Genomic DNA, 23784 nt, shown 5'->3' on the forward strand with positions numbered 1-23784 from the left:
GTCGAGATATTGAGAAAAGAATTGGGGGAAAGATCGTGAAAGTCAATCCCGTAGTAATACATGACTCCCCGAACAAATGGGTGGAGGGGAAACCCGAGCCCGCGGACAAAATGGGGAAGGAACACGACTCTCTCGTGGGGCTCTGGAGTAGGGACGACCTATCCCGCCGATGGGAGACGATGGCCAATCTTCTTGGCTAGGTACCCGGCTTCTTGGAGTCTCTTGATATCCTTCTCCCGGATGGTAGAGGCCATCCATTTGCCTCCTGCTCCAGATCCGGACATCTTGGAAAAACCTCTCTTCGATGGAGAAGAAGAGCGCTTGGGCGTTGGGGCTCGAGCAGAGGGGAATGAGTTAGTAGGAGGAGAAGGCGTGGGTAAAAGAGGAAGATGCCCTACCTCCCCACTTACCTGGTAGAACCCGCTAGTCTCCCAGTCGCCGCGATTAGCAGTACGGTTGGATTACCCATACCCATATTGATGAGAATCCCGTGATGAGGGGACACGATCTTCGCTTCGACAAGACGTGCTGAGGAAACCGCCTCGCAGTATATGTTGTGGCTGGTAGTGGAAAGACGGTTCGATCTAACCGAAAAGGCATGTCACATCGCCTAAAAATTATCAACTGAAGTATCATTCTCTCTACGTTGGCACGAGAAGATCATTTTGCAGATCCGGGCACAACCTATGTGTTCGATAATAACCTTGGAGTATTCGGAGGAGGAACCCGCCTTGCAATGCCGAAGACAAGACTGCGCGCCGGACTCATCGTCATTGAAGCCTGGTTCAGGGGCTACTGAGGGAGTCCTGGATAAGGGGGTATCCGGACAGCCAGACTATATACATCATCCGGACTATAGAAGCGTCAAGATACAAGACTCAAGACTTCGGCTCGTGTCCGGATGGACTCTCCTTTGTGTGGAAGACAAGCTTGGCGATCCGGATATTATGTTTCCTTCCTTGTAACCGACTCCATGTAAACCCTAGCTCTTCGGTGTCTATATAAACCGGAGAGGATGGTCCTTAGAAGGCCGATCACATTTACAATCATACCATCATAGGCTAGCTCTTAGGGTTTAGCCTCTACGATCTCGTGGTGGATCTACTCTTGTATCCCACATATCTTCAATATCAATCAAGCAGGAAGTAGGGTTTTACCTCCATCGAGAGGGCCCGAACCTGGGTAAACATTGTGTCCCTTGCTTCCTGTTACCATCAGCCTAAGACGCACAGATCGGGACCCCCTACCCGAGATCCACCGGTTTTGACATCGACAGGGATGAAGCATGAGGACGGGATGCAAGGATCCCGGTCCGAAGCCGTGGATGAGAGAGGCCGATCTCTTGTAATGGACGGCGGCGTTGGGGTATCAGCTCCGGCATGGTTGAGGAGGACGGTGGTGGATGGGGTGGCGGACGGCGGCGGACGGCGGCGGACGGAGGAGGATGGGGTGGAGAGGGTGTTTTGGCACCCACGGAGTACGATTGAGGAAAAGGGAGGTAGAGAGGAAGGGGGGAACCATGTATTCAGGGCGCGCTTGTCTCAAATGCGAGGAAATATACAAACTTAGCCCCTGTTTCAAATTTCTACTACATCACAGCAATATTAGTCGGTTGGGGATAGGACGGTAATCTCGCATACACTGAATATTTGCCGACGAGAGTTTGTTTTTGGCGCCCATCGTGTATGAATATGAATCAGGGAGGGAGTCAATTTCGGCCGAGGACACACTGTGTTTTGGCGCCCACCGTGTATGAATCCGGGTGAGAGGCGGTTACGTCACGTTTGGGTGAAATTACAAACCTAACCCTATCGAAACCTATAGAAATCCAGCAGATAGGCTTTGCGTGGCAGGGATAGGCAGTAGTAATTTCCATCTCGCAGATTTTGGTTTCGTGCGGTTACTGCGACTTTCCCCGCTTCGTTCAAATTTTGCAGAGTGCACGTTTACCGCGCCAACTCAATTTGAATCCCTTTTGTATTCTATTTTTTTCGGGCGGGATCCATTTTCAATTGGAATTACATTCTATATACATCATTTTTTATATATACTTTCAAAAGCACAACAAAGAATTCTGCTCCTTTATATGTATAAAAAGATTTACAAATACAACGATATCAAAATCTTAAGGTTGAATTCAAATTTTTTTAACCAAATTATGCTCTACTAAAATGTATGGATCAATAATATCTACATATTAAATAACATAGATGTGCGTGAATTCATATGAGTATGCATGTTTGATAGATCAATTTTGGTTCGAGTATGGATTACATGTATCATCATCTCGAATTCAAATATTTGAATCCCTTTTTTGCTCACTCCTTTCATGCCCATCTCTCTCGCATGCATGCTCCTTCAGGTAGCTATCACTCTCTTTTCTCCAGCTCACCCGCACGCTCACTTCATGTTTCTCCTATCCTCGCAAACATGGTCTCTCAACGTCTCCCTTGAGAAGTGTCACACTCTCCCTATCATTATACATTACACGCTTTTCATAATCTCTCATGCCTCTACTGTTCTCTGGTATCACTCGGTACCTAAGCTTTCTTTTTCACCGCCACACACACAGTCTCCACTCGTCTTTCACTTTGTCTTTCTCTCTATGGGATTCTCTCACACACACCTATATGTCTCTACATATGACTCATACCACTAAAATTACTCTCTCTCTCTCTCTCTCTCTCCTGTAGACACAACATTTGTTGCGGTCTCCTTTTCGTCTCCATCCTAGACTGACATTATTCATTTGTTTACCGATCAGACAACCCCGACTACCGTCTCCTCTCTCTCTCACACAGACACACACACACACACAACTCCTGCTTCCACTCCCCTTCCCGACTACCGTCTCTCTCTCACACACACAAAACTCTCACTTTCGCACCCCGACTCGTATTTCTCTCACAAACATTTATCGACTAGCTAGCCTCTAGAAAGGTTTATACACCCGCACACTCGTGCTTCCACTATCGCATACATGTCTCTCTCCCGCTCCTTGTATCTATGTAGGTTTTTCTTCCCTTCTTGAGACACGCCCTCTCGATCGTGCACACACACACTATTGCCTCATTTTAAGCTGATACCTATCGCACACACACTCCTTGTGTCTTTGTCACACATGCACTCCGTCCTCGTCCACTCTCCCTCTCTCTCTCTCGCACACAAGGCCTTTTTGCAACAACTAGCAAGATGCCCATGCGTTGCACGGAACATCAAGATGCATTTGTATGAGTAGTTTATCTTGTGGGGGAAAAGGATGCACGAGGGAAGGCCTTATTTGCAAATGTGGAGAGGGGTGTGGGTATCTTTTTGCAAAATTGCCATAGTATCCTTCCTATCCATCAGATATAGATCGGACGGCCTATATTGCAGGATGGCAGGCACACGATCATCACCGACCATCAAAGTAGGAGTTGATGGTCGGGACCACAAGTGAACGACTTGGAGCGCGATGGCTCGCCAGTTGCCACAGATCGAGTAGCCACATTTAAAATATCATTTTTTTAGCGGGGTTAAGAGTTCCGATTTTCAATGGCGCGTTATAAGTAGTAAGTAGTTTTTAGAACGATTGGTATGGAGCGAAAATGGAATTCATAGTACAACATACCTCCTTGGCGTATGGGTGTATGGGTTTATGTTGCGAGATGTTGAACCTGGTAGTTCTAGGGCAAATACTATGGTTTAGATTTAGATGCTGGTTTTCAGTAATGAAAATCGGAAGGGGAAACCCTTCTTTGATTAAAAAAAATACTACCTCCATTTTGGTTTACTAGTCCCCATCGTACTTTGGGTCAAAGTTTGTCCATGAATTTTACTTGTAAAATGTGAATGGAAAATGAGATTTTGTTATACCCAAACAAAAAAGGACTGGAGGGAGTGATTGCTCTGACACGGACGCGACCTCTCATAGCGCAGGCATTGAACCGGCGCACCGGCCAAGAGGGCCGCACTCGCTGCAGGCCCGGCTGAGCACGCCTCCTCGCCGCGTGCAACCAGCTTAAGACTGCCCCACTTGCCTTCATTGAATCTGCGCGTGTGCCGGCAACACGTCCTTTCGCGAGCCGGCAGGCATTTTAGAACACAAAAAATAACTAAACTATAATTAATTTACGCATGGTCTTGACTTGTTGTGCTCGCACTGGTAGGAGGAACTAGTATAGGTTTTTCTTTATTTATAACTCTCCTCACATTTTTTTGGCTTTGAAGTGAATCATGGTTGTGGACGTTATGTATGAATGTGCAAATATCTATGAACATGAGTTTGATGTGGAAGTTGAACTTGGAATGTCGGGCTTGCACGTGAACTATACCATGTCCAATGCTTCGTCTTTTATTGTTTGGAAAGTAATTGCTGTTATTACATGACCCAAAGAAACATTTTGTGCCACATCAGTAGATGCACGGACATCACAACAGGCATGCTGACTGGATAAACATTTGAACCTACCTATTATGAAGGAAATTTTGTATTGACAACAGTTTTAGATAGCAAGAGACGCCTATCCCGCTCTGCCTCTGCTAGCTTATTTCTGGCTTCTTCCATCTCTTCTTTGGCTTGGTTGAAGAGAGCATCTGATTGCTCTTTTCGCTTCTTCAGGAACTCAGCTACATTCTCAAGGGCTGTTGCACGCTTTCTTTCAGCCTTTACTAATGCCACGAGGACACGAATAGCTGACGACTCCACCTGGCTTGTGTGTAATCCAGCATCATATGGGAATTTGCACCTTGTGTCTAATCCAGCATCTTAGGGAACTGGCACCTTGTGTGTAATCCAGCCTCATTTTGGAAACATGATCTAGAGGTTGACCATAATTCCCTCCTCACAGGAACTGCATCCTGACATGAAGTTACTTCTTTTTTAGATCAATACTCAGAGCAACCTAGATCCATTTAGTAGAAGCCAGATAAACAGAACTCGGAGAAGTGAATTCAAAAGGAAAAAATATATAAAAACAGACTACAAGGTGATAACACCCACTTCCTACATCAAGCTAAAAACGAAAGCATTAGGACGATTAAGACTCTTCTTATTACACATCGAAGAACACCACGCTTAAGAGAAACAGAAACTACAACATATACACATCGAAGAACATGAGGCTAAACGAAAGTAATTGAAAGGGTGTTACTTACCAAAGCTCGTTTTACAGGTTCGGTGCAGCTCCTCTTTAACTTGCCACACTCCTTGAAGATGTCCTGAATATCCCGTGTTTGGTCTTCATTGCTCCTCTGCATGTTCGCACTCGTGGTTTTAAAATCTCAACATGGCAAGAAAAATATACTACTAGTAACACTCACACATCTTGTGGGCAACATTAAAGCACTCATCTGCCATGTTAGAGCGTCTCCAACAGAATCGCAATGCGCGGCGCTTTAAAAAGCGTTTATAGTGCTGAGATCGAGAAGTAGAGACTAGAGAGTAGAGGATAGTTCTCATCATAGATAGATAAAAAAAGATAATTCAACTACTCCTCATCGTCCTACTCCTCCTCGGTGATGTCCTCCTCTGACGTCTGATTGTAGGTGTGAAGATACCGATCATCGTCGGATTCCCAGGGCGACGCTGCTCCTAGCCTCATGTTAAATTTAGTGTCCGCTTTTCGCCTACGCTTGTCCTCGCGATAAGCAGCTCGCTCTGCCCTCCTCTTATCCCTCTCCACCCTCCTTTGCACGTAGAACTCATGCTCGTTGATGATGTCCTGTGGGAAGTGTTGGCGCCACAAAACCATGGCTTCCTCGTCCATCTTGGTGATGCCGAGACGGTGCTCCCGCCTCCGGTTGTCGCGATGATCCTTGTTAGTGCTAAGCCGCGGCAGAGGCGCGAGCTCCTGGGCCCGCTCCTACGTCGGCACGTTGAGGAAGTTCAATGTTCTATGAGGCCACCGGAGGTGCCACGCCACCGCTTCGTATGCGCGGGCGGCCTCGCTGGCGGTGCCGAAATTACCGAGGCCGAGGCGCATCCCGTGGAACCGGATCTCGGCGGAGAAGTCGCCGGAGGGGCGCGTGCGGACACCGTGGTATCCCCAAGTTTCCTGGCGACGCGGCGGCATGGTGGCGCAGCGGCGGCGAGGCGAGAAAGAGAGGGGAGAGAGCAGTGGCGAGGCACAGAGCGAGGAGAGAGCGGTGGCAAGGCACAGAGCGGTGGGAGGGCGTTGGATTTTATAAAGCGCGCCGAACGCCGTGCGCCAAAACTAGCGCACGCCCGGCCGCTTTTTCCCGCGCGCGCGCGATCCTTTCCTGACGTCTCTGCTATCCCTACTCCCTTCTCTACTGTTATATTTATTTAATATTTAATATTTAATATTTATCTCTACTGTCTACTTTTTTTCTCTATACTTTTTTTTCTTGCAATATAGGCCGTCCGATTTATATCTGACAGATATGAAGGAAACAAATGGGAGTTCTGCAAAAAGATACTCATACCCCTCTCTAGATTTGCAAATAAGGCCTTCCCTCGTTCATCCTTTTCTCCCACAAGATAAACTACTCATACAAATGCATCTTGATGCGTGTAATGCATGGGCATCTTGCTAGTTCTAAAAAACTTTATCATTTGCCACACTACTGGTTGCGGATGAAAAACCTACCCAAGCACAGTGCGATACAGGAGCGACGCACAATTACAAGATGATATTCTGTTGGACAATGGAGAACAATAGCACCCAAGAAATTTGAAGGGTAGGGATGAACAAAATTGGAACTGCACAGGTACTGCTAAGTGATTCAATACACACATTACCAATCGAGGAGGAGAACGATGGTCGCAGCGGCCTCTGTGAGTCATGGTCGACAACGGGAGTCAGTTCATTGTCCATGACGGCGGTACTTCTGCGCTTGGCGTCGGCTTCCGGGAAGCAGATCCGAGACCGTGGAAGACGATGTCGGGGAAGAGGCTCCGTGTACGACGACGATGGTGGACCGGCTCCAGTGCGGCTCGTTGATGAGGCAGATGCGCTGCGGTGGACGAGTGCGCCGATGTAAAGGGGAGGAGCACGAAGGCTGCAGTGTCGTGGAGAAGTCTATTTTGCGGTGTGGAGTATTCAGGTGTACTACTCTGGGTGCCGGGGTGGGGTTGGCTGGGTAGGGTGAACCTGAAGTTACGAAAACAGCCCCCTACCACGCATCATCCGTAGGCCTGTTCCGAAGGCTATGATGGTAACTTCCCACTGCTCGAATCAGGGTCGCGGGAGATTTTCCCGCTGACCTCAAAATTTTGTGACACTGGACTCTCCTTGTGGCGTGTTGAGTGATTCTGCTAAGCAACTAGCGAGTAGTAGTAGTAAACTCTGCATATTAGGTTTGACCGAAGCTAAACTTCCTAAAGTTTGACCAAGTTTATAGAAAAATATAAACATTTACCATAACGAATATGTATGATGTGAAAGTACATTCAATAATGAATCTAATGGTATTTATTTGTTATTGTATATGTTAATATTTTTTGTTATAAGCTTTCTGAGAGTTTACAAAACTTGACTTTGACCAATGCTAATACGCGGACTTAAATAAAAACGGAGGGAGTACACATTTGTTTTCTTTCAACTAATCATTTGTTGAAATTGTGAAATAAATATATTAGACTATTGACTTCGAATGTAATGGTCTATACAATTCAATAGTTACAAGCATTGTCGAATCCCAAGATGTATACAAGGTCTATAGTACTTCACAACATGCTCAAACTCACATAATCCCAGTCAAATGAGAATCTAAATGCATTTCATAGTTATTACTTTGTAGGATGCAACAAAAACAACCATAACTCTACATCAGCCATTATAGAAGCAACATTTTGACATATCCCAATGTGTGAATGAAACGTGCAGAGAGAGCTTTTGAAGATGGAGCAGATAGGGCAGGAAAGATTGTATGTATGTGGACGAGAGAGTAGGAGACAAACCTAAAGAGACAGGGAGAGAGATAGAGAGAGAGAGAAAGAGAGAGGAAGAAGTTAGGTCTGTGAGAAAGATGGAGACATGTAATATACGTGAGATGCATGTGCATCCAGATTCTGTGTACGTGGAAGGAGAAGAGACAAAATGTTTGATGGGAGAGCTGGAAAAACATGGACGAGAGGGGAAGGATCTCGTGGGTTGAGAGATTGACAATTTTGTGCGGGGGAGAGAGGGATTAGTAATTTTGTGCGAGAGAGAGAGGGTGGGGGGAGGAGTCAGTCAGCCATCGTCACATCACCCTGCTTCCAAATGGCCCCGCATTCTCTAGCGCGGTGTGGTCGCCGTCTTCGATCTGCTCGATGCCATCTTTGAAGATTGAAGTGTTCTGCATGTCGGGGTGCAAAGAAGCACAAGCGAGAGTGGTCGCCGTATAACCTTGGATGGGGATGAATTGTTGATAACCCACAAGTATAGGGGATCGCAACAGTTTTCGAGGGTAGAGTATTCAACCCAAATTTATTGATTCGACACAAGGGGAGCCAAAGAATATTATCAAGTATTAGCAGCTGAGTTGTCAATTCAACCACACCTGGAAACTTAATATCTGCAGCAAAGTGTTCAGTAGCAAAGTAATATGATAGTGGTGGTAACGGTAACAAAGTAAAGACAGCAAAAGTAATGTTTTTGGTATTTTTGTAGTGATGATAATAGTAGCAACGGAAAAGTAAATAAGCGTAAACCAGTATATGGAAAACTCGTAGGCACCAGATCAGTGATGGATAATTATGCCGGATGTGGTTCGTCATGTAACAGTCATAACATAGGGTGACACAGAACTAGCTCCAGTTCATCAATGTAATGTAGGCATGTATTCCGTATATAGTCATACGTGCTTATGGAAAAGAACTTGCATGACATCTTTTGTCCTACCCTCCCATGGCAGCGGGGTCCTATTGGAAACTAAGGGATATTAAGGCCTCCTTTTAATAGAGAACCGGAACAAAGCATTAGCACATAGTGAATACATGAACTCCTCAAACTATGGTCATCACCGGGAGTGGTCCCGATTATTGTCACTTCGGGGTTGCCGGATCATAACACATAGTAGGTGACTATAGACTTGCAAGATAGGATCTAGAACACACATATATTCATGAACACATAATAGGTTCAGATCTGAAATCATGGCACTCGGGCCCTAGTGACAAGCATTAAGCATAGCAAAGTCATAGCAACATCAATCTCAGAACATAATGGATACTAGGGATCAAACCCTAACAAAACTAACTCGATTACATGATAAATCTCATCCAACCCATCACCGTCCAGCAAGCCTATGCAATTACTCACGCACGGCGGTGAGCATCATGAAATTGGTGATGGAGGATGGTTGATGATGACGACGGTGACGAATCCCCCTCTACGGAGCCCCGAACAGACTCCAGATCAGCCCTCCTGAGAGAGATTAGGGCTTGGTGGCGGCTCCGTATCGTAAAACGCGATGAAACTTTCTCTCTGATTTTTTTCTCTCCTAAAGCCAATATATGGAGTTGGAGTTGGCGTCGGAGGGCCACCAAGGGGCCCACGAGGTAGGGGGGCGCGCCCAGGGGGGAGGGGCGCGCCCCCCAACCTCGTGAACAGGGTGTGGGCCCCCTGGCCTTCATCTTTGGCGAGGATTTTTTATTATTTATTCTAAGATATTCCGTGGAGTTTCAGGTCATTCCGAGAACTTTTGTTTTCTGCACATAAAACAACACCATGGCAATTCTGCTGAAAACAGCGTCAGTCCGGGTTAGTTCCATTCAAATCATACAAGTTAGAGTCCAAAACAAGGGCAAAAGTGTTTGGAAAAGTAGATACGACAGAGACGTATCAACTCCCCCAAGCTTAAACCCTTGCTTGTCCTCAAGCAATTCAGTTGACAAACTGAAAGAGAAAAAGGAAAACTTTTACAAACTCTGTTTGCTCTTGTTGTTGTAAACATGAAAAGCCAGCATTCAAGTTTCAGCAATTATTATGAACTAACCATACTCACAATAACACGTAGGTCTCACAATTATCATATCAATAGCATAATCAGCTAGCGAGCCATAATAATAAAACTCGGATGACAACACTTTCTCAAAATAATCATAACATGATATAACAAAATGGTATCTCGCTAGCCCTTTCTGGGACCGCAAAACATAAATGCAGAGCACCTTTAAAGATCAAGGACTGACTAGACATTGTAATTCATGGTAAAAGAGATCCAGTCAAGTCATACCCAATATAAACCAATCATAATGAATGCAAACGATAGTGTGCTCTCCAGCGGGTGCTTTTTAATAAGAAGGGTGATGACTCAATATAAAAGTAAATGGATAGGCCCTTCGCAGAGGGAAGCAGGGATTTGTAGAGGTGCCAGAGCTCGATTTTGAAATAGAGATAAATTATATTTTGAGCGGCATACTTTCATTGTCAACATAACAACTAAAAGACGACAATATCTTCCATGCTAAACAGATTAAAGGCGGTTCCCAAACAAAATGGTAAAGTTTATACTCCCCTCCTCCACAAGCATCAATCCATGGCTTGCTCGAAACAACGAGTGCCTCCAACATTCAACGGGTCCCTGGGGGAGTTTTGTTTAATTATTTTGATTTGCTTTGATCTTTTTGGATCATGGGACTGGGCATCCCGGATACCAGCCATTTTCTCGTGAATGAGGAGCGGAGTCCACTCCTCTTGAGAATAACCCGCCTAACACGGAAGATAAGGGCAGCTCTAGTTGACATATGAGCTATTCGAGCATGCAAAACAGAATGTTTATTTGAAGGTTTAGAGTTTGGCATATACAAATTTACTTGGAACGGCAGGTAAATACAACATATAGGTAGGTATAGTGGACTCATATGGAATAACTTTGGGGTTTAAGGAGTTTGGATGCACAAGCAGTATTCCCGCTTAGTACAGGTGAAGGCTAGCAAAAGACTGGGAAGCGACCAACTGAGAGAGCGACAACAGTCGTAAACATGCATTAAAATTAATTCACACCGAGTACAAGAATGAGTAGGATATAATCCACCATGAACATAAATATCATGTAGGCTATGTTGATTGGATTCAACTACATGCGTGAACATGTGCCAAGTCGAGTCACTCAATGCATTTAAAGGAGGATACCATCCCATCATACCACATCATAATCATTCTAATAGCATGTTGGCACGCAAGGTAAACCATTATAACTCATAGCTAGTCAAGCATGGCACAAGCGACTATAATCTCTAAATGTCATTGCAAATATGTTTACTTCATAATAGCTGAATCAGGAAAGATGAATCATCATATTTACAAAAACAAAAGAGGTCGAGTTCGTACCAGCTTTTCTCTTCTCAATAAGTCCATCATATATCATCATTATTGCCTTTCACTCGCACGACCGAACGGTGTGTATAATGATAAGAGTGCACGTGCATTGGACTAAGCTGGAATCTGCAAGCATTCAACTCAAGAGAGAAGACAAGTAATATGGGCTCTAGGTTTAAATAATCAATCATGCATATAAGAGCCACTAAGCATTTTCAATATGGTCTTCTCGACCCCCAAAGAAAGGAAAAGAAATAAAAACTATTTACATGGGAAAGCTCCCAACAAGCAAAAGAAGAACGGGAAATATTTTTGGGTTTTCTTTTTAATTCTACTACAAGCATGGAAAGTAAACTAACTAATTTTTTTGGTTTTTCTAAGGTTTATTAAACACACAAGAAGCAGGAAAAAAAATAAACTAGCATGGATATTATAGTGAAAAAGTATGAGCACCGACTGTCGTGGTTCTAAGTCTGACAGTAGAATGGGGGGTAGGTATGGAGAGGCAAGATCCTAGCTATGGAGCAGTTGTGAACACAAGGATGTACGAGTTCAGGCCCTTCTCGAAAGAAGTAACAACCCTACGTCTCGGAGTCCGGAGGCGGTCGACTGGATTATATGTGTATGGGTTACAGGGGTGCGAACCCTTTACACTGAGGAGGGGGGTGGCTTATATAGTGTCCGCCAGACCCCTTCGACCCTCAGTAATGCAGGGTTTAAAGTACATTAAGTCCAGGCGTTACTGGTAACGCCTTACATAAAGTGTCCTAAATGCCATAAAGACTACTTGATTACAGACCGTTTGGATGCAGAGTGCCTCTTGATCTCCTGGTGGTCGAGTGTGTCTTCATGGTCGAGTCCTTCGAGTACGTCGAGTGAGGTCCCTCTTGGTCGACTGGAAGGCAGTTTCTTCTAAGGGTGTCCTTGGGTAGGGCACTTAGATCAGGCCTATGACCCTACCCTAGGTACATGACTTCATCATTAGTCCCCGAATGGATCGAGGTTTGAGTGAGGAAGGAGTTGATAATATTTCCGACCTGCTTTTGTGTTCTGGATATGCATTGTCTTGCACCAATAATCTCTTCGTTGATAACAGCAACTTTTCTTTAGTCGCCTTGATCCATTCTTTTCTCTTGTCGAGTGAACTTTTGAACTTAGTAATTTCCGAGTGACGGATCGCAGGAAATCTCTCGTCTGATAGATCGATCTACTGTTAGCGGATTTTGTGGGATCCGAATTTTGGGGGAAGCGCGCAAAGCGGGGCGGACCGCGGCGCTCGGATTGGATAGGGCATAGACGCCTCGATTCCCGCGCCACCTTTTTCGCCACGTATCGCGTACGCGAGACTGTTGCGGGATGTGATTGGATTACCTGGGCCCACTTGTCATTCACTCGGAAGTGCTCTTATAAAAGTGCCCGGCGAGGGTTTTTGAACAGTATCTCTCCATTCTTCCCCCTGCCCTCTCCGCCTCCACCCACTGCACCCGCTCTCGCCCGTGCCCAATCGCTCCTCGTACGCTTCGCCGGCAACAATGGTGAAGGAGAAGACGGCGGCGCTGGAGCGCGCGAAGAAGGCGACAGCAACGGGGAAGGCGAAAGGGAGAGCGACCAGTCGGGGCGGGTCTTCGTCCAGGTCCCGCCTGCCGCAAGGCTGGGTCCAAGGGGATTGGATCCGGTCGACCATCACCGAGAAGGATCTCACTAATATGGCCAACGATGGTTTAATCCCCCACGGAGCGGCGAGGCTCCCGGGGAACGAGTGGCAACCACAGCCGGAAGAGGGTGAATGTGTTCTTCTGGCTACCCACGTCGACCGTGGGTTCTCACTGCCTCCGAGTGTTTTCTTCCGTGGTTTCTTGAATTTCTTTGGGGCGCAACTCCACCACTTCAATCCGAATTCTATTGCCTACCTTGCTGCCTTCGTGTCCATGTGTGAGAACTTCCTGGGTTGCCGACCGCACTGGGGTCTGTTCAAGCATATATTCACTTGTCGTTCTCAGACCATAAAAAAGGCGAGTCCAGATGACGATAAGACCAAGGTTATTCAGATGTCTGGAGGTTTGGGGATTCAGATGAGGAACAAGAGCACCTTTCCGGCCATGACCCTTCCTGAGTCGGTCAGAGGATGGCAGTCGACTTGGTTCTACTGCCAAAACGAGTCGACGCCGGGGCAGTCGAGTGGTCTCCTTCCGTTCTCTATGAACCGAGCGCAGAAGCCCTCTTCTCTGAAGGTGCTCCCTGAGGAGAAAGCCCAAGTGAAGATGTTGATGGAGCACGTAGTCCAGTTAGTTCAGGAAGGAGTGACGGGTATGGACCTTCTGGAGGTCTTTCTTAGGCGACGCATCCAGCCTCTTCAGTACCGAGGCCATTGCATGTGGCTGTACTGTGGAACTGAGGATGAGACTCGGATCCATCCAGAGGCAGTCGACGACGCCACACTGGAGAGGTGGATGGCCGCGGTCACTGGGAACAAGGACAACCCTCGAGGAGCCAGGAGGATTCCGCCACTCGACCATTCTAGCACTCCAGACAAGGTATGCCCACCTTATTTCCAATTGTATTCTTGCCATACTTGTTCTGCTTTTGCTAAAAATTGGTCGATTGATCCCTATCTTGCTGTCTGTCAGACCTTCACCGAACTATACTCGATGCCGAATGGAGCACAGACGCCGACTGAAGAGGAGGAAGCAAGTGGGGGCGAAAGCCAGGAGGAGTGGGACTCGGACGCTGCTGACGATGATGATGATTATGACTCTGATGGGGAGGAAGAAGAGGAGGAGGAGGAGGAAACCGCACCGCCTCACACGGAAAGACGATCGAAGCTCATTCATGACCCTGCGACTGAACATGGCAAGGGGGTCGCGACTGTCGCGCAGTCGACCAAGCGCCCTCGGACCACTTCTCCGGCGCCGACTGAGAAGGCCCCGAAGCAATCTCAAACGGTGCCGTCGAAACCGACGAAGGTCTTGCCAAAGATGAAGGTGTCGATTCCCACCATATCAGGGTAAAAATGCTATCTGAGTCTTCTTGCTCTACACGAGTTTATCTTTGGTCGACTCATGAGTTAACCGACTGATTATTGGAATTGCAGTGCTGCTACTTCTGATACCTCGGCCAGGGCTGACGATCATGAGATGGAAGATGCTGCAACCTCAAAACCTGGTACCACTCTCTTAATTCCATTTTTTAGTCGATTGGCTCTTGGTCTCTAATTCTGATTCTTTTCTGTAGCTCCATCCAATGTCGTTATCACCCTTCCTGACGACGACGATGATGAGGAACCGCTGAAGCACAGGAGGGACAGGAAAGCGTCTGCTGGCAGGGTGACTCAAGACATGCCAGCACCCGAGACACTGGTCACAGAGGAGGAGAACACCACTCGGCACACCGTATCTTTCGCGGTGCCGTTGACGAGTGCTCACCCCGCGTCGTCGAGTGCCGCACAGCCTTCACTCTTCTCGACCCACTACGTCCCAGAGGACCAAGCCAGTGCTGCAAAAGAAGCGATACGCCAGGCGGGAGTCATGATGGAGCGGGTGAAGGCCATCCGGGAAGCTAGTCAGGCAGCCTATGACGCCAGTTCCGCCCTTCAAAGCAACGTTCAGGTCAGTCGGTCATCGCTTGTTCTGTTAGGATATGATCTCTGAAAATTCTTCTTTCTTAAATCCGTAGTAGCCCTACACCCACTGGGTGTGTCAATTGAAATTCCGGTTTAGTGGGGGCACGCTGAGTGCACCCACTGGGTGTAGTCCCCAAGGCTATGGTGGACTGCTGGCAGTCGACCATAGGCTTTATAAATTAAGTTCTTCCTTCATTCGACTAGGTCGAATGGATTTTCAGACCGGTGGGGGCACGCTGAGTGCACCCACTGGGTGTAGTCTCCGAGGCTGTGGTCGACTGCTGGTAGTCGGCTACAGTCTGAAGAATATGTCCTGCTTTTTTTTTTGCTGGTCGACTGGTCGACTCTTCCTTGATAGAACTAGTGGGGGCACGCTGAGTGCACCCACTGGGTGTAGTCCCCGAGACTACGGTCGAATGCTTGTATTCGGCTGTAGTCTTAGAAACGTATGATTTTTCCTTAGTCACTCGGAAGTGAACTGTTTTTGACATCTGTTGATTGATTCTTCGCAGAAATCCTGTGACCTTGCGGCTCGTTACACCGAGCTGGAGAACAAGCATATCCAGCTCGAGCTTGATCTGAAGCTGGTCCAGGAGAATCTGGCGAAGGCGAAGGAAGAAGCTAGAGGTATGTTTGGTGAGGCTTCCGATGACTACCTTTGCCCCTTATTTGATTCAAATTCTGACCTTGCTGCAACTTTGCAGGCAACGTGAAGGAGGCCCAGAAGAAGAAAGACCTTGAGTTGGCTGAGATGCAGAGAACAACTTTAGAGAAGACCAAACTTGCAGACAAGAAGTTGACTTCAGTCACCAGGCTTGAAGAAGAGAACACCAATCTGAAAGCTGCTCTCGCTATTGCCAACAAGGAGGTCAGTCGACTAAAAGATGACAAAGTTGCTCTGAATGACAAGGCCAGTCAGTTGGCTGGGAAGAAGAATGATCTGGAGGCCTATCTGAGCGGATTCGCCAAAAAGTTGTTCCTCATGCTCGAAGGTAATCCTTTGCGCCAAACAATCGTTTTTATAGTGATCTTTCCATTCGACCATTGCCTTGACTCGGCGATTGTACTTGCAGAATTTTGCCAAAACTTTGAAGAGGAGACTAGTCGACTGGAACCAAACCTGGACCCCATCAACTCTCCGGTGAATGATGAAGTCGCCATGAACGTGTTCCGGCTCGAGTCTCGCGTTGCTGCTGTCACTGACTATCTTGCAAGGCTGAAGGTCGCCACTTCCCGCATCGGCACTACGCTCTGGCCCGGGGAGACGCTCCAAAATGACCTCGAGTCTCTGATGACTCGACTAAACGCAGTCCCTGGTCGAGTGCAGGAGTGGAAGAAATCTTCGGCCAGGTGCGGCACGGATGTTGCTCTATCTCTGGTCCGCGTTCACTGCAAGGATGCACGGGAGGACAAGCTGGTGGCTCTCAGGGTGGCCAACACCAAGAAGCACGATTTCAGATCTTTCATGGAGACCTTCATTGCCGCTGCCACTCGGATTGCAGATGGAATTGATCTGGACGAGTTTGTGGCACCTTCCATCCCTCCACAGGAGGGGTAAAAAACTTCTGAGCTTGATACTTTAAATTTGCCTCGGTATGCCGAGTGAGTTTTGTAACCGATAAACCTTAACAGGCTTAGCGCCTGAGCACTTTCGGTTCCGTTAGGTATTTATCCGAACTTGGATTCGACGTTCGAATATGCTTGCATTTGGCTTGAGATGTCTTTTGCAGGTTAAAGCGAGATGCTCATTGCAGTCGACTTGTTCCCCAATTTTCTTAGGCGGGCACTGGACTGCGGCTAAGCCTCCGAGTGGGAGGCATGCTCTCCACTCGGTAGGATTTTTATATCTTAGGCGAGCACTGGGCTGCAGCTAAGCCCCCGAGTGGGAGGTCTGCTCTCCACTCGGTAGGATTTTTATATCTTAGGCGAGCACTGGGCTGCAGCTAAGCCCCCGAGTGGGAGGTCTGCTCTCCACTCGGTAGGATTTTTATATTGTACTTGTGGTGTAGCTCGGAGGAGAAGGTCGCAGTCGACCTGCACCTCGTCTTCCTTGCTACCACGCATTGTACTTGTGGCGTAGCTCGGAGGAGAGGGTCGCAGTCGACCTGCACCTCGTCTTCCTTGCTACCGCACATTGTACTTGTGGTGTAGCTCGGAGGAGAGGGTCGCAGTCGACCTGCACCTCGTCTTCCTTGCTACTGCCCGTTGTATTCGAACTTAGGCGAGTACTTGGACTGCAGCTAAGCCTCTGAGTGGGAGTCTGGCTCACCACTCGGTAGGATTTTATTGAAACTTATGCGAGTACTTGTACCGCAGCTAAGCCCCCGAGTGGGAGTCTGGCTCACAACTCGGTAGGATTTTATTGGAACTTAGGCGAGTACTTGTACCGCAGCTAAGCCTCCGAGTGGGAGTCTGGCTCACCACTCGGTAGGATTTTATTGGAACTTAGGCGAGTACTTGGACTGCAGCTAAGCCTCCGAGTGGGAGTCTGGCTCACCACTCGGTAGGATTTTATTGAAACTTAGGCGAGTACTTGGACTACAGCTAAGCCCCTGAGTGGGAGTCTGGCTCACCACTCGGTAGGATTTTATTGGAACTTAGGCGAGTACTTGGACTGCAGCTAAGCCTCCGAGCGGGAGTCTGGCTCACCACTCGATAGGATTTTATTGAAACTTAGGCGAAACGGATTCACAGCTAAGCCCCCGAGTGGGAGGCTGGCTCACCACTCGATAAGGATTTTTTTACAAACTTAGGCGAAACGGATTCACAGCTAAGTCACCCACTGGGTGGGAAATTTTTACTGAACAAATAAAAGTGACAAAAATCATTGGGGAAATTATGACACTATTATTTTGCAAAATATGGACTACAGAAGTACTTTTATTACAACTCATCCGAGTGAAATCTTAAGTGTAAAATGGGCGGAGTATCTCCGCGTTCCAAGCTCGGGGCTCGTCGATATTGTGCTTGACATTGTAGAGATGGTACGCTCCATTGTGGAGAACCTTGGTGACGATGAAGGGTCCTTCCCAAGAAGGAGCAAGCTTGTGTTGTTTCTGCTGGTCCACTCGGAGAACCAAATCTCCTTCCTGGAAGGCTCGACTCTTCACGTTTCTGGCGTGGAAGCGACGCAAATCTTGTTGGTAGATGGTCGATCGGATCAGAGCCATCTCCCTTTCTTCCTATAAAAGGTCGACTGCGTCCTGCCGCGCTTGTTCCGCTTCAGCTTCGTTGTAAAGCTCAACTCGAGGAGCATTGTGGAGAAGATCACTCGGCAAGACTGCTTCAGCTCCATAGACCAAGAAGAATGGAGTTCTTCCGGTCGACCGATTAGGCGTGGTCCGCAGACCCCAAAGCACCGAGGGAAGTTCATCGACCCATGCTCCAGCTGCATGCTTGAGATCACGCATCAGTCGGGGTTTCAATCCTTTGAGGATCAAGCCATTGGCTCGCTCCGCTTGCCCATTCGACTGTGGATGGGCGACCAAGCGTAGTCGACTCGTGTGCCTTGAGATGTGCAGAACTCTCTGAATTCCTCCGAGTCGAAGTTTGATCCATTGTCTGTGATGATGCTGTGCGGGACTCCATATCTGAATATTAGTTCTCTGATGAAGCTAACCGCAGTACCGGCGTCAAGGTTCTTGATGGGTTTAGCCTCGATCCACTTGGTGAACTTGTCGACTGCCACCAGTACATGCGTGAAACCGCTTCGACCTGTTCGCAAGGGGCCCACCATATCCAACCCCCATACTGCGAAGGGCCAGACGAGTGGTATGGTCTTCAGAGCTGACGCAGGCTTGTGTGACATGTTGGAGTAAAACTGACATCCCTCGCACTTGTCCACTATCTCCTTTGCCATTTCATTCGCCCTTGGCCAGTAAAATCCGACTCGGTATGCTTTGGCCACGATGGTTCGAGAGGACGCATGATGACCACAGGTCCCCGACTGGATATCATCAAGGATTATTCGACCTTCTTCTGGCGTTATGCACTTCTGACCAACTCCAATCACGCTGTCTCTGTATAGCCGCCCCTTGATCACAGTAAAGGCTTTGGATCGGCGGATGATCTGTCGAGCCTCTTCTTTGTCCTCTGGGAGCTCTTTCCTTAGGATATACGCGATATATGGAACTGTCCACTCGGGAGTGATCACTAAAACCTCCATGACCAAGTCGACCACCACTAGAACTTCAACTTCAGTCGGATCTGTGGCACTCTTGGGCTGCGGAGCTTCTTCAGTAAAAGGATCTTCTTTGACTGATGGAGTATGGATATGCTCCAGGAACACACCACTGGGAATGGTTTCTCTCTTAGAACCTATCTTCGCCAAATCATCAGCCGCTTGATTTTTCAGTCGGGGTATATGATGGAGCTCTAACCCCTCAAACTTCTTTTCCAGCTTCCTCACTGCATTGCAGTATCCAGTCATAGCTGGGCTTCTAACGTCCCATTCCTTCATCACTTGGTTGACCACCAAATCTGAGTCGCCATAAACCATAAGGCGACGGACGCCGAGTGAGATGGCCATGTGCAACCCATACAAGAGGGCCTCGTACTCTGCCTCATTGTTGGAGGAGTCAAAGTGAATCTGGAGCACATATCTGAGCTTATCTCCTCTGGGGGAAACTAGGACAACCCCAGCACCGGAACCATTCAACATCTTAGAGCCATCAAAGAACATGGTCCAATGCTCCGAGTGAACTTCAGTCGGCTGTTGTTGTTCAATCCACTCGGCAAGGAAATCTGCTATTGCTTGGGACTTAATGTCTTTCTTTGCCTCAAATATGATATCAAGGGGAAGGAGTTCAATCGCCCATTTAGCCACTCGACCAGTTTCATCTTTCTTGTGCAGAATCTCTGACAATGGTGCGTCGATGACGACTGTAATGTCATGATCAGAGAAATAATGGGCAACCTTCTTCATGGTCATGTAGATCCCATATACGAGCTTCTGATAATGCGGATATCTTTGCTTTGATGGGGTCAAAACTTCAGAGAGATAATATACTGGGCGCTGAACTTTGAAGGTTTTCCCTTCTTCTTCCCGCTCGACCGTAAGTACTGTACTGAGGACTTGTCCTGTGGCTGCAATATAAAGCAACAGAGGCTCTTTGCTGATTGGAGCAGCAAGCACCGGCTGGGTGGAGAGCAGAGTTTTTAACTCGGCAAACGCTGCATCAGCTTCTGGAGTCCACTCGAACTTGTCTGCCTTCTTCATCAGTCGGTAAAGGGGCAACGCCTTTTCACCGAGGCGAGAGATGAATCGACTTAACACGGCCAAGCATCCAGTAAGCTTCTGGACATCGTGCACACGCACGGGGCGTTTCATTCGGAGTATGGTGCCAATTTTTTCTGGGTTAGCATCGATTCCCCGTTCGGAAACGAGAAAACCGAGTAACTTCCCGCCAGGTACTCCGAATGTGCACTTTGAAGGATTGAGCTTGATATCATACCTCCTGAGGTTGGCAAATGTTTCGGCGAGGTCAGTCAGCAGGTCGGAACCTTTTCGCGACTTGACCACGATATCATCCATATACGCTTCCACATTCCGACTGATTTGAGTGAGCAAACACTTCTGAACCATTCACATAAACGTGGCTCTGGCATTCTTGAGGCCGTATGGCATGGTGATATAGCAGAAGCACCCGAATGGAGTGATGAAAGCGGGTACAGACGGATCTGATGGTACCCGGAATAAGCGTCTAGAAAAGACAATCTCTCGCATCCCGCGGTCGAGTCAACAATTTGATCAATGCGAGGGAGAGGAAAATGATCTTTTGGGCAGGCCCGATTGATGTGCTTGAAATCAATGCACATTCTGAGTGAGTTGTCCTTCTTACGAACCATGACGACATTGGTGAGCCACTCGGAGTGGTATATCTCTCGGATAAATCCTGCCGCCAATAGTCGAGCCACTTCCTCACCAATTTCTTTTCTCTTCTGGACGGCGGACCGTCGAAGATGTTCTTTTACTGGTTTTGCTGCTGAGTCGACTCTAAGGCGATGCTCAGCCAGTCCCCTGGGAACACCCGGCATGTCAGCAAGCTTCCATGCAAAGATGTCCCAGTTCTCACGGAGGAACTGGATGAGCGCTTCTTCCTATTTCGGGTCGAGTGTTGTGGAGATATGGGTCGGAGCTGCATTGGCGTCGGTCGGGTGAATGTGGACGGGCTTCGTCTCACCGGACGACTGAAATGCTGACTCTGTGGCAGGCTTCTTGGCTCACAGCAAATCACTCGGATCTGCATTTTGCTTGTATCCCTCTAGCTCGACCGCTGTCACCTGGGAGTCGGCAATTTTCGAGCCTTTCTGGAAGCACTCTTCTGCTTTTTTCCGATCACCAATGATAGTGATCACGCCTTTGGGACCGGGCATCTTCAATTTGAGGTACACATAACATGGTCGAGCCATGAATCATGCGTAAGCTGGTCTCCCCAAAATAGCGTGGTAAGCGCTCTGAAAGTCCACGACTTCAAACGTCAGCCTCTCTTTGCGGAAATGTTTCGAATCACCGAACACCACGTCCAGAGCTATTTGGCCGAGTGACTCGGCTTTCTTTCCGGGTATGACTCCATGAAAACTCATGTTACTGGTGCTCAGTCGGGACATCGGAATGCCCATACCCTTCAGTGTGTCTGCATATAACAAGTTCAGTCCGCTACCACCATCCATTAGCACCTTCGTCAGTCGAGTGCCTTCGACAATCGGGTCGACCACCAAAGCTTGCCTCCCAGGGGTGGCTATATGAGTCGGGTGATCAGACTGGTCGAACGTAATGGGTGTTTGGGACCATCTCAGATAGCTGGGTGTCGCCGAGGTGACCATGTTTACCTCATGGTTAATAACCTTCAGCCGGCTCTTGCTTTCCACATCCGCAAAGATCATCAAAGTGGAGTTAACATGAGGGTATCCTCCCTCACTGTCCTCCTTGTCTTCAGCTTTGTCCGACTCCTTTTCCTTGTCCTTGGGCTGTTTACCTTGGAACTGCTGGATCAGGAGCCTCCACTGGCGAGTGGTATGCTTCGGGTAGATGATATTACCCTCTTCGTCTTTCTTCGTGTGGATGTGACACGGCATATCCATCACATCATTTCCTTCTTTATCCTTCACCTTCTTGGGGTTCCAGGATCCTTTGGGTTTTCCCTTGAACTTGCCCTGAGTCACGGCCAGAGCCTCCCCAGGAGCCGCTGGTTCAGCCTTCCGCTTCTGCTTCCGACTGGAGTTTCCCTTCTCCGACTGACTCGGTTTATACTTGCCGCTGCGGAGTCGGTCCTCCTCTTCACCATTGGCATACTTGGTGGCAATTTCCATCATTTGACTCAGAGTCATATCTCCGGTCTGCCCAAACTTCAAACTTAACTCTCTGTTCTTGACACCATCCTTGAAGGCACAAACGGCCTGATGATCAGACACGTTCTCCACGGTATGATGTAAAGTGATCCATCTCTGAATATACTCTCTTAAGGTCTCATTCGGCTTCTGTACACAAACTTGCAGCCCTGTCAATCCAGCTGGTCGCTTGCAAGTTCCCTCAAATGTTCTGACAAACACTCGGGAAAGATCTTCCCAAGTGTAAATGCTGTTTGGAGTCAACTGATTCAACCACGCCCTGGCCGAACCTTCCAACATGAGAGGCAAATGTTTCATGGCCACCTCATCGTTCCCACCGCCGATCTGTATAGCCACTCGGTAGTCCTCAAGCCAAGTTTCAGGCTTAGACTCACCGGTGAACTTGCTTACTCCAGTCGCCAACCGGAAGTTAGGGGGAATTACCGCGGCTCTGATTGCCCTGCTGAAACATTCCGGACCAGAAACATGCACTCGGCTGCTAGTGGGCGCGTCTCTGTCATGGTTACCCCGATGAGCCCTGTTCCGATCGACCAAGCCTTGCACGATGATAGACCGCGCGTCGAAGCCTGGTTCCCGGGGGAAGACCGGAGCTCTTCGCCCCATGCTGAACTGACACCTGTCATCTTGCTGCCGAGGAGCATGAGACCCACCTCTCGGAGGAGGAGTGGGCACTCGACGCCTATCCTCACGATCATATCGGTCACCATATTGGTCTTGTTGATTCTCACGTCCTTCACACCACAGAGGCGATCTAGGGCTGTGAGCCGACTGAACCGTATTCGCAGCGACGGATTGACTGTGAATCCTGTTGCGCGACTGCGACACGGCTGAATTCTGATCTCCTGCTGCCCGGAGCAAATCTCTGATCTGCATCAAGCCTCTGCCAGCCTCCGACTGAGAGGGCTGAATCGACTCTGCTATTCGGGTTGCAGTTGCTAAATTTTGAATCGGGGTTCGATATACCTGAGTCGGTGGGAAGAGTTGACGTCGACTGGAGTCGGGTACTCGTTGCCGCGCGCGCTCGTCGAGTGCTCGCTGAAGGTTCTCCAGACGAGTGCGTTCAGCCAAGTTAGCCAAACGTGCCTCCTCCAAGGCGCGAGCCTCGGGGGTTTCTCCCGCGATGGGAGTATGCAAGGCATCCATGTTCCTGCGACGAAGTTCTTCCCTTTGCAGGGAATTAAGTGGCTCGGGTTGGTACTCCTCATGGATTCGAGCGGGGTCGCCTCCATCGTCTACCCCGTCCTCGCGGGGGAAACCGGGAGGGCTGCGAGGCCTTTTGACCATCAAAACCTCTGCCGCTGGATCACTGCTATCACACTCGGATGCAGTCTCTACAGAGCCAGTCGACAGATCGAACATGTCGTAGAGGGACTCATCGGGCTCGATCGCCGCGACTTGAGTGGTGGCCGTCTGGCGAGCCACTGCGTGCCGCACCCACCGCTGGAGCCTCGACCAACCAGAACGCTTGTGCTGGCGGGAGACAGGGAGGGATGACGACAGATGAGTCGACCGATATGGAGTCGACGGTTGCCGCAGCAGAACGCCGCGGACACATGCGCGAAAGTG

The sequence above is a fragment of the Triticum dicoccoides genome, chromosome 2B (genome assembly GCF_002162155.2).
Source record: "Triticum dicoccoides isolate Atlit2015 ecotype Zavitan chromosome 2B, WEW_v2.0, whole genome shotgun sequence".
In the NCBI taxonomy this organism is placed as follows: domain Eukaryota; kingdom Viridiplantae; phylum Streptophyta; class Magnoliopsida; order Poales; family Poaceae; genus Triticum; species Triticum dicoccoides.